At 34.9% G+C, this 12175-nt stretch overlaps 1 long non-coding RNA gene across 2 annotated transcripts in view; it reads left to right on the top strand.

The window, feature by feature from the left end:
* The first annotated feature begins 2337 nt into the window (after positions 1-2337).
* The window catches only part of LOC141376202 (uncharacterized), a 34254-nt gene continuing 24416 nt past the window's right edge, over positions 2338-12175 (top strand). For both annotated transcript variants that reach the window (XR_015499860.1, XR_015499859.1), the window contains exons 1-3: positions 2338-2653; positions 2763-2832; positions 5051-5144. This is a non-coding gene — a long non-coding RNA (uncharacterized LOC141376202). The remainder of the gene's footprint in view (positions 2654-2762; positions 2833-5050; positions 5145-12175) is intronic.

Consider the following 12175-nt stretch of genomic DNA (forward strand, 5'->3'; position numbering starts at 1 on the left):
TTTAGATGAGAAACACAGGAGAAACCATTTTTGTAGCATAAAAGTATTTTTCATTATAGTTAATATTTTTCATTTTTTAAAAATCGGTGATCACAACAATATAAGATTTCACAATTATACTTTCACAGATTTTTTTAAATAAAAAAAAGTATTGACTATAATAAAAAAATACTTTTATGCTGCAAAAATGGTTTCTCCTGTGTTTCTCATCTAAATTTTGCTGAACTTTTTCAATATTTGGCATAAAGACGTCTGCCGACACTGTGGTGAAAACCTTGGAAGCATGCCAAAAATAAGCAAATACCTTAAAACTCCATGTTACATTTAACCCCGCGTTACTTTGTGCCCCGCACTCCCTTACTCATTTATTGGGCACATTGTTTCAAAATTGATTGAAAATGCGCTTTAAAAATGTATGCGCATAACCGAGTAAGATAAACTTTTTATTCAGTAATAAAAATGCACATAAACTACGGTGGAAACACTTGTACCAAACAAATTCAAGTACATGTGCATTAAAAAGCCATGTGATTATGTTATAAGAGATCATGTGATGATATAAATGTGTGTGAATGGACAAACCAGCAGGCTGAGTACACTGTAAAACATCTGAAATGTTGTTTTGGTCATTGTAAAACACCTTAACCATTTTAGTATTGATGTTATTACATCATTAATTACCTTGTCAAGAGCGTCTGTGCTTCGCATTTTACACCTTTTAACGCCAACACACGTTCATCACATGTCGGCATTGTCTTTTGATATGCAAGTCATTTATTAAATAAAGAAAAGATTCATGCAGCTTCTCCTACCACAGCAAATTCTGTTTTTATTTTTGATATTTGGCGCCAGTTAATCAGGAAGTCACGATTTTGCTCTCTTTGACTCATTGGATGGAAATGCTGCTTTATTCTTTCATGTGATAATCCAGTTTTGCGCATAAATTTAATTCAGATTTTTAGATGGAAACATATGACAATCCATTGTAGGAAAAGTGGAAGCTAGAAGCTATGTTTCCATCCAACAATGCATATTAGAGTTGTGCACAAAACTGTAACATCGCATAAAACAGCAGTGAATGAACCACCTTTTCATGAGTCAATGGATATCTTTTAAAATAAATTACTTACCTCTTAGAACAACAAACGCAATGAACGCGTGGTGGCTTTTGGAGGCACAAGACCTCTTCGAGAGTGCAGTCACTCAAGATTGTTCTGTGTGGTAACAATACCAATCCACTTTGATTAAAGCATTTTAGATTGATCAAAACAACATTTCAGATGTTATACAATGTCCGTTAACGATTTGTCCAACCTTGTCAGATTGTCCTACCTCCCATTTAAAAAGTAGGTAGCACATTTTGATGATGCATTTTGATACCCCATAAACATGACCTTATTCTAAAATGCGGAAGTGTGCCTGTTTTCGTGATTGTCTTAGAACTTCCGTTTCAGTCGCCTATGGGAGAAATGACAAGGAATAATAAACGGCAAAAATTGGTCAAACTACTTGCTCTACAAACAAATGTTTGCATGACTATACAGACCAAGTAGAATAATATAACAAGGAAATATCAGTTTGCAACATCAAACAGCGAAACAAGCAGTTTTTAATGTCTAAAAATGAATGGAAGTGAATGAGACAGGAAGTCTCGTGCCAAAAAGATTCAAATGGCAGCGCCCGCTCGTCTGCGGAGAATAAGGTCAATATGCTACCTCATACTTGGGCTTGTTTGAAAGATGGCGACAGTCATATGTACCTGTGAAATGCTGCGGGAGATATATATCAAATTTCTGGGTTTTTAGACTTCTGCAGGTCTGTTTTTTTACCAGTTTGACTGCAACTACACTGTTGCTACTGTTTCAGGTGCAACTGCGCCATATAATATGGGAAAATTATGTTTGGACAACAAAAATATCTCCAAAGATGTGTAAATTTTAATGTGGATTAGTGTGATATGAAGCTGTAATATTGCCCTAACCTAATCCCCAACCCCAACCTCAGAAGAACCATTCAAATACAGTGTTGATAGCATAATCTGATGTATGGGATAAAATGCCAGGACACTGTCCCATCACACTGAATTTTATCATTGCGAGATCTGTTAAAACTAAAAGAAAAAAAGGCATGAGCACGTTTTTTCCATCTTAGTCTTAGTTAAATATTATCCTAGTTAAATTATTATAATTTTATGTGTTCAACCGAATAAAATAATAATAATTGAATGATGAATGGTATGAAAAATTGATGACAGACGTTTTTATTTTTATTTTTTTGCTACAACAAGCAACTTGCATCACCAAACAGCTCTTATCAGGCTATCTACCTGAGGTAAATGGATAATTCTCAGCATTTTGTTGTTGTCTTCTTACGGCTGAAGGAATCGCCGGTTGTGGGAGATTACAGAGCAGAGATGCACGAAGATGTTAATGACTTCCTCATGTGAAGGCAGCGGGATAAAACATACAGTCCCTTCACACAGTTATCGCAGCCGCGGGGAATTGCGGTGTGAACCATCTGAAGGGGGGCAGAAATTAAACTTGCTCCGAGGGGGTGAATTCCCTCCCGTCCCGCTCCAGTTTTGATCTCTTAGAGCCCGGAAGGCGATAGGTCACCTGTGTAATTTGGACTAACACAACAGGCATAAATTGATGTGGGTTGTGTTTGCGCGCGCTCTTAAAAAAGTTGTCCGAGCTCGTAATGAGAAAAACATGGCCACCATTCTGTGACGGTAAACATTTATGACAGTCTTGTCTTCACAGGCAAAACACGGGATCAAACAGCAAGGTGCTGAAAATGATGGAGTGGCAAATATCTTTGTTTGTTATTGAGGTAACGTTGGTTTTATATTCGCACATATTTGCTCAGTGACAACTGTGACATGCTCCCTATATTGTTTACCATGGTAGCTACTTTGAATATTTGGTCTGAATATGCAAGCAGTGTTAGGGGAAGTTAAGTTACTTTTGAAAGTAGTGCATTAAAATATTGAGTTACTCCCCCCAAAAAAGAAACTAATTGAAGTACTTGGTTACTTGGAAAATGATTTGTTATATTACTTTTGGCGGAATCTGCGGATTTCTGCTGAATTATTTTGGGAGTATCAAAACCTTAACATGTCAAATAAAAAGTTATATATTTTTAAACTTTTATTTAATGTTTAAATTGCAAATCCAATTAGATTCAGTTTATTTGGTAAACAAAGCAAGTGTCTCATATCTCTACTAAAACACAGAAAAAATTAATGTACAAACTGCATTGTACATAAATCAGATTAACAATTTCATATGTCAATAATATTAATGTAATTAATAAAAAAAAACGGAATAAATTTAGATTTACACACATTTACTCAAGTAAATAAACAGAATTAAAGATTTCACTTTTGAGTAAGTTCCTTACCTGGCTGAGGTTGGATCTCTTTCAGAACTTGCAGGTGTTTTTTCACCTTTTTTTATAGAGAAGCTCTGTATTTAACTGCCATATAAATAACCCACACATTCATTTCCCTTTAAGAAAATATCGGATAAAATAATATTTTGGGAACTTTCTGAGCTCAGAGCTACATGCTGTATAATGAAACATGTAAAGTAATGTTTGCTACTTTTGTACGTTTTGTGTTATTAGTAAAGTAAATTCACTGCCCATTAAGATAAAGATTGCAATAAAGAGTATTAACATGAAAAAAAATAATGTTAAGGCAAAAACTGATTTTAAACCGTTAAAATGTTTAATAACAGTCTAATAACACTAAGACAATAAAAAGCAGTGGCAGTTCTAGACCAGACTAACTGGAAGGGCCGGGCAAGGGCCACTTGTTTTTTTGGGGGGCACATTTTAACATGCATTACAAAATACTTAAACAGTTATTCTAAACTATTTTTCCATGCATCACTCTGCAGTCTTTATAAACAAGATGATTAAATAACGTAAACTCAAATTAATCTTCCTTGTTAATTTATTTGACAAGCAACTTTGTATTGGTGTAGGATAACACATTTCTAACATTGGTACTTCATTTCATACAAGTACTTCAAGGCACATTGTTGCACCTGTAAACTTTAACAGATAGGTCTACAGTTAAAGTCAATTTATTTTGCCCTCCCAAAACAATGTTTCCCAAGTGATCTTTAACAAACCAAGAAAATTTCCACAGTGTTTCCTATGAAAAAAAAAAAACTTCTGTAGTCATAAAAAGTCTTATTTCTTCTTATTATTTTTTCTTGAATAAAAGCAGTTTTTAATTATTAAAAAAAACTGTTTTAAGGTCAGTATTATTAGCCTCCTTAAGAAATATTTACGGTATATTTTTTGATATACACAACAAATCAGTTACAAAATAACTTGACTAATTATTCCAACTTTCTCAGTTAACATAACCCAATTAAGTCATTAAATTACACTTTAATCTAAATCAAAGACTCTAATTTACTTAAAGGGACTTAAAGGGTCTGAATACAACTATCTTGCAAAATAATTAGTAAAATATTATGCTCACCATGGGAAAAATAAATAGTTATTAGACAATAGTTAGTTAAACTATTATGTTTAAAAACGTGTTGTAAATAAATAATGTGTTTGGAGAGACGCGCTTTATGTCAAATCTGAAATAAAAAATGAATGAAGGCAAAACTAAACGAGTTGAATAGTACTGTTACATGACTTTGATAGTTATTGGTTGCTAATATGATTTCACTATTTAGTATTAGCAAAGAATAATCTTCTGAAATTATATTATTGAGAAAGTCCAAACGTATGAATGTAAAAACCAACTGTACCTCAATTTAGGTATTGTTGGTTTAATATTTGTGCATTCTTTCAGTGACAACTTGTGACAAGCTTCATATATCGTTTACTTTGGTAGTTTGAATATTCGGCATGAAATCACATGCAAGTATGTTGTACTTTGATAGTCATGGCTACTAATATGATTTCACAGTTTGGAATTTGCAAAGGATACTTTTCTGAAATTATACTATTAAAGGAGAAAGTCAGAATGAACGAATAAATGTTAAACCAAATTTACCTCAAATGTGTTTGTTTGCTCTAGGACGCCAGCACCTGCAGTGATGGGTCAGTACACTCATTCGGGACCGGACTGCAGTCTCTCTCTCGGGTGGGCAGCGGATTTTAGACTAAACACGGTAAAGACAAGCAAACAGCACACAGCTCTCAAAACACCGGACAGTCAAGCTGGAGGACAAGCGTGCCGTTTCTAAAAATATTTGAGCAGAAGACAAACTCGGCACATTGCAAGTGCCATCAACATCCGTGTCTTCAGACAAAATATTATCAGAATGGCTGACCAGATGAGCAAATAAAACAATAAGCAGAGTGTTACAGAACAGGGCACAAAGCAGACAAAAAACTTGGTGAAATCACTGCAGCACCATGCCCTCAGATGGCCTGTTGAGAAACAGGTGGCAATAGGATTAAAAAAAACACAAAATTCTATGAAAAATGTATTTTTAATTGTTGTTTTGAAAGTTCATCCAAATATGAAAAAAAAAATTTTTTGTTTACCATACCTGTATGTGACTTTATCAAGATTATGGGCTCTATTTTGACGATCCATGCGCAAAGTCCAAAGCGCAGGGTGCAAAATCATTAAGGCCAAAAATCCGCTTTGTGCCTGGTCTAACAGGGCTGAGCTTATTCTCTTAATGAGTTCTGGGTGTGTTTTGAGAATAAACCAATCAGAGTCTTATCTGCCTTTCCCTTTAAGAGTCAGTTGCGCCGCGCCATAGTGCATTTGCTATTTACATGGCGGACTTTGTAAGTGGAAAAACTGAGTGCTTCACTAGTGAGAAAACAGTTAAACAGAGCATCTACAGCGCGACAATGAGAGAATGAGCCTCCTCATTATTTACTTTCGCTTTTACTCTCGTGAATAGGGAAACGTGTTGTACACTCAGACATCCATTAGCCTCCACATAATTAATTTTGTTTATTAAGCGCAAAGATTTGTTTCAAAACTATTTTTAAATCTAGTTATAATTTTCAGCAAACGAATAAATGAACAATAATAATGAAGTGTGATCAAAAAGCTTAGTTCTATCCAAATAAACATGCTATGCCCCATATGGTCTAAAACCTGACAGGTCGACCAATCTAAGCTTGTTTTTAATAAAACAAATATACATATGCATATAATAAATAATACTGCTACTAATAATTACATTGTACAAAAGCAAATGGTCATGAATAAACTGAAAAAGGCCCCCCGAGATGAAGAAGACATGAAAGTATGGTATTTATATTTATGTAGGCTACAAAATAATATTTTTTGTAATATTTTAATCCTTTAATTATTTTTCATTTGTCAAGATATTTGCGTATTGCTGTACATCCTGTGTGTATTAAGCAGTGTCTAAGCGAGGCGCACAACTAACGCGCTCTGCACTGGACTGTAGACCTCCTCTCCACTGGTCTATTGAACAATGTATTTTAGCCCCTAAAATAGCAAATGTAAATTTTTACACGCCTCCTTTTTTTTTTTTTTAGAGCAGAACGCCTATGGGCGCACATACGAGCGCAAATGCGTTTGCTATTTAAACAGCGTGCTGCAAAACGTCAAAACGACTCTTGCGCTGAGCTGAAACTAGCAAACAGGTGCGAGCAAACTTGCGCCAGATGCATGATAGGGCCCTATTTCTTTAAGATTGATGATAACCAGTTTTGCATTAAATAGATTTGGTTACTCGCTGTATGGAAAAAAACGAACAAATAAAGACTGATTTATACTTCTTTGTCGAGCGATTGCTGTGACCATGCTTCGAGCATAGTCGTACATTTATCAGGGTGTCTGCGGGGTCTTAAAAAGTATTAAAAGTTGATAAATCAATGTAGAAAAATTTCAGGCCTTTAAAAAGTATTAAAAAGTCCTGCTATTTTGCAAAGTATTAAATCTTATATCATTTTGATTATGCATTGTATGGTTGTATGCTAGTTTGCCTCAATTAAATCTGTGAATATCAGGATGTTGTGTAGTTCATGAAATCAATGAAATCCTGCTAGATTTGACATCATGCTGCTTTGTTTACTGCAGTGATCAAGGCATCACCATTATTTCTGCAGTTCTATACCTGCTGAATTAGCTAGATTTATTACATTTTTATTCGGCTTATGAGTAATGTTTTAGTTTTGGCTTAGTTTTTTACATTGATATCTAGTATATATACTGTAAATTAAAATCTCAACAGTGTGTCCGGATGAAAAGTGGTTATAAGGTTCTAAAATGTATGGAAATAGTGTTTAAAAAGGTCTTTAAATATATTGAATTCCACTCTCTGTTTCCTGTATTTACTCTAATTTATACTTCTGTGTGCTGTTTGTGTTGCTCTGCAATTAAACTCAATTCATCTTTATTTCTATATCGCTTTTAAAATGTGTATTGTGTCAAAGCAGCTTAACATAGACATTCTAGTAAATTTAAACTGTGCTGATACTCATCAGCGTGACCAAGATGACTAGTCACAGGCTGCACCAGACCATACGCATGCGCTTGACGCAGAAGTACAGATCAGCCTTAAGGAAAACAGATATTTCACAAAATATCTTGTATGTCTGCCTACACTGTTAACAATTTGCAGCAGTTCACTAGTAACTTACTGTGAAGATACAAGATACAGCAAATTCTGTATTTGCATTTACAGCATCTTGCTCTATGCATTTAGAGTATTGTTTATCTTTACTGTAAAATATACAGTATGAAATATACATACTTTTAACAATGCAACTTTAAAACACAGTAACATACTGTATAACTGTCCTACAGTAAAATACAGTTCAGATTACAGTCAAATACAGTGCAATTTACAAAAATTGACTGGGTGAGAATGTGGTAAAAGGTAAAAATCATGGTAAAAATCAGGCGAGGGCTTTTTTTTGGATTGCATTTTTAAACCTTAGGTTGGGTTTAGAGAAGTGAGTGGGCGCTGGTCAATCAGTGCTTTTAAAAACACTATTGGTTGGGTTTAGGAAAGGAGGAGGGTAGGTCAGTCAGTCAGTCAGTCGATAGCAGCCTGTGGTGGATTTACGTACAGGGTATCTGCAGAGTCTTAAAAAATTTTAAATTTCAAAAACCAAATTTTAGGCCGTAAATAGTCTTAAATCCACGGAAATATTGTGCTGTAGGTCTTAAATCATTTTAAAGGGGTCTTAATTTTTTTCATTTCAACCTTTACCCAATTGGGCCAACACCCATCCAATCATTAACAATATATTTTAATAAAAGTTTTAAGAAACGTTTATTTATTAACTATTAACATGGTTTTATTATCATCCTTACATTAACACTTGTATTTAATGTTTTTTAGGGTTTTAACTTGGCTATTAAAAAAAAATCTTTGGCATTTAGCCTTTTGCAAGTCTGAAATAATTTTCAATATGGTCTTAAAAGGGTCTTAAAAAGTCTTAAATTTGACTTGATGAAACCTGTAGAAACCCTGTACGTAGGTAAAGATGAGAATGCACTCGCGAGAGAAATATGAAATTTCTAAAAGTGTACACAGCGACCTCTGGTGGATTCGGGGGGGAAAATGCAGCTCCTCTTATTTGGCGCTCTCCAGAAATGAATATGTCAGTACATTTTCAGAATGAACCTGGGTTGGTATTAGTATACTGTATTAAGATAATGTAGTGTACCTTATCTTATGTTTCTCCCTCAAATATTGTATAACACTGATTATTTAATTAAATGGTTTATCAGCTACTATACGGTGGCTCTGACTGCACCCCTCCAATCAGAATGGAGTATGTTTGACAATCTGTGATTTCTAGTCTAAATGGAGAATTCATCAGGCTGATGTCCACACCCCGCGGGTGAAGCGCAGGTCCTGCGTCGCATCTCTTCGGCTCTCTGTAATTTGGCTCTGAAACGCAGCTGTCTTCATCCACCACCTCAGAGCCACAATTAAAAACTGCAGAGAAGTGGCGAGCGGCGCTCTGGAACGGTGCCCTTCTCTAATATAAGAGACCGTAATGATAGACTGAGGATGAGCAGAAAGATAGAGAGAGAAAGAGAGAGAACAACGTTCAATTGTGTGACCGCAGACCGCACTGTCAGAAACCCGCTGGGAGGATTTTCGTCTGATGTGTCAGGCTGGTGTTCTCCACGATGGGTTTATTGTGGGAATGGACGATCGAGGCTCCGAATGGGATCATATGTGGTTTACCTGACCCTGAGCTAAAGGGCAGAGGTCATAGGGTTCAGTGACCTGGTCAGCCGTTGTGCTGACAGTCTCTAAACGTTTCACTGACACCCAACCTCTGTCTGACACCCGGGGAGCCCAATATGTGCACGCATTCCTAGGTATCATGTCACATTTGTGTCAGCTATGCTGTTTGGAAATTCTATGTTTGACAGACATTTGCTAGCATTTTTATTACTATTATTTTTAATATTAATATTAATAATGTTATCATTTTTATTCGATTTACAGTTGAAGTAAAAAATATTGTGAAATTGAAATCAAATGAGGGTACTCACACTATGCTATTCGAACTGAGCCCAGGCCCGTTTCCTGGATCGTTTGAGAAGTGTGATTGCTCTGAATCGGGCTCAGACACGGTTGGAAGAGGGGTGCCTGAGCACAGTTCACTTGGGCTTTGGCGCAGTACGCTTGTGTGTGAGTGCAAAACGTGCCTAAGCCCGAAACTAAAAGAGAGACGTGACTTTTAATGGACGGTTTCATATGGATTTATTAATCATTCTTACTGTTCAATTTCATAGATTATTAACTCTAACTGCACGACAGCTGCGCACCTTCAGCAAACCTCCTAAGTCCTGCAGCATGAGGGCTTTATGATTGTTTGCGAGTGTTAAAAGTAGCTGATCTGTTCGGCGAAATGTTGGAATGGGACTAAAACTATATAAACGATATAACTAAAGAAATCTCCACTGTGCTGAGCGAGAGCGCTTACTGAACAGCGCAGCATCGATGACGTAAGCGTGCCCTGGCCCGAATGTAATGTGAGTGCGGGCCATGGGGGGAGGCGGGAGCAGGGACAAGCGTGCTTTGGCCCGGTTCAAGACAACTGTACATAGAGTGAGTACAGCCTGAAATCCAAGTGCTGTTTAACAGATATTTTTCAATGTTTTTTTTTTTTTTGGTCAAGAATTAATGTTATATATATATATATATATATATATATATATATATATATATATATATATATATATATATATATATATATATTGGTATTTGCCACAGTGACAGCTCATAATAATATACTTTTTTTGCAAAATATTATTTTTCAGCACAATTTAAAGGCTTAATTAGGCACATTAGGTTAATTTGGCAAATCATTGGACAAAAGTGCCCCCCCCACCCCATTGATTTTTAAATGTTTTAAGATAAGCTTCTCCTGCTCACCATGTATTTATTTCCTCAAAAACACAGTTCATGTTATAAAATTGTGAAATGTTATTGCACTGTAAAATAACTGTTCAAAAGTACTTTACTTTCTTTATTGTCCACAAGTGGAAATTTATCTTTAGTTTGTAATTTAATTGAATCATTTATTCCAGTGATTTTAAAGACGAGTTTACAGCTTTATTACTGCAGTCTTCAAAGTCATATGATCCTTCAGAAATCACTGTAATATTAAATGTTATTACTATTATTAGTAGTATTGTTTTTATTATTAATGGTAATAGTAATAAAAGCACTGACTGGAGTAATACATGTAATTCCATTTGAAACTACATATAGTAAGTAAGCAGTTTAAAATTGTAACAAATATTGAACTTTTTTTTTTACATTTAATACATTTTTATATACAGTTTAACTTAGAAATAACCCCATTTATCTTTTTTTTTACATTTCTGTTTAACGGAAAGCAGATTTTTTTTTCCCAACACATTTCTAATCATAATAGTTTTAATAACTCATTTCTAATAACTGATTTATTTTATCTTTGCCATGATGACAGTAAATAATATTTGACCAGATATTTTTCAAGACACTTCTTTACAGCTTAAAGAGACATTTAAAGACTTAACTGGGTTAATTAGGTTAACTAGACAGGTTAGGGTAATTAGGCAAGTTATTGTATAATGATGGTTTGTTCTGTAGACTATCGTGTGTGTGGGTGTGTATATAAGACTTTTTTTCAGAATAATAAAACAATTATAGGAACTATTTTAAAATGTCCTTCCTCCTCAAAAAGCGAGACCATGAGTTAAAATGCCTGTGTTGCATCATTTGCATTTATGTCTAAAATATGACAACTATAAGAGTTGAAAATAAAGTGATATAAAAAATTAATAAGAGCTATATGATATACTGTAGGGACAGCACGGTGACTAGCACTGTGGTTAGCACTGTTGCCTCACAGCAAGAAGGTCACTGATTTAAGCCCCGGCTGGGTCAGTTGGCACTTCTCTGTGGAGTTTGCATGTTTTCCCAGTGTTCGTGTGGGCTTCCCACACAGTCCAAAGCCATGCGCTACAGGTGAATTGAATGAGCTGAATTGACTGTGAGAGTGTATGGGTGTTTCCCAGTACTGGCTTGCAGCTGGAAGGGCATCTGCTGTGTAAAACATATGCTGGATATTATATATATTATATATTTGCCGGTGCATTCCGCTGTGGCATCCCCTGATGAATACAGGGACTAAGCCGAAGGAGAATGAATGATATACTGTAAAAATGCAGGGTTCCACACAATTCCATGATGTACCAACACAAGTTAACTATAATTGTTTTTACAAATTCAAGTGGATTAAACACATAAAACTATTAAGTTGCCCTTTAAAACTCAATTTAGAAATTAGTTAAACAAGCACAAAAAATTAATTTTTCAGTGTATTATAAATATTAATTTGGGTAAATTTGATAGTACTCCATAAGATCGTACTAGAAATTATTATTTTATTTACTAAGTAACTTAATTTAAAATAATAATAAAATAAAAAAAACATTGAAAAAAAAAAAATTGGATGTTTCCCATTACTGTATCCACTGTGTAAAAAAATTCTGGATAAGTTGATGGTTCATTCCGCTGTGGCAACCCCTGATGAATAAAGGAACTAAGCTGAAGGAAAATGAATGAATGAATGCTGGAAAAAGTAGACATCCATAGCATTTTTTGCATGTACTATAAATATCAATAAGCAGTTCCTCCCCCAACATTCTTCAAAATATCTTAATATTTGTTAAACAGAAGAAATA

The sequence above is a fragment of the Danio rerio genome, chromosome 9, assembly GCF_052040795.2.
Source record: "Danio rerio strain M-AB ecotype USA chromosome 9, GRCz13ab, whole genome shotgun sequence".
Lineage (NCBI taxonomy): Eukaryota > Metazoa > Chordata > Actinopteri > Cypriniformes > Danionidae > Danio > Danio rerio.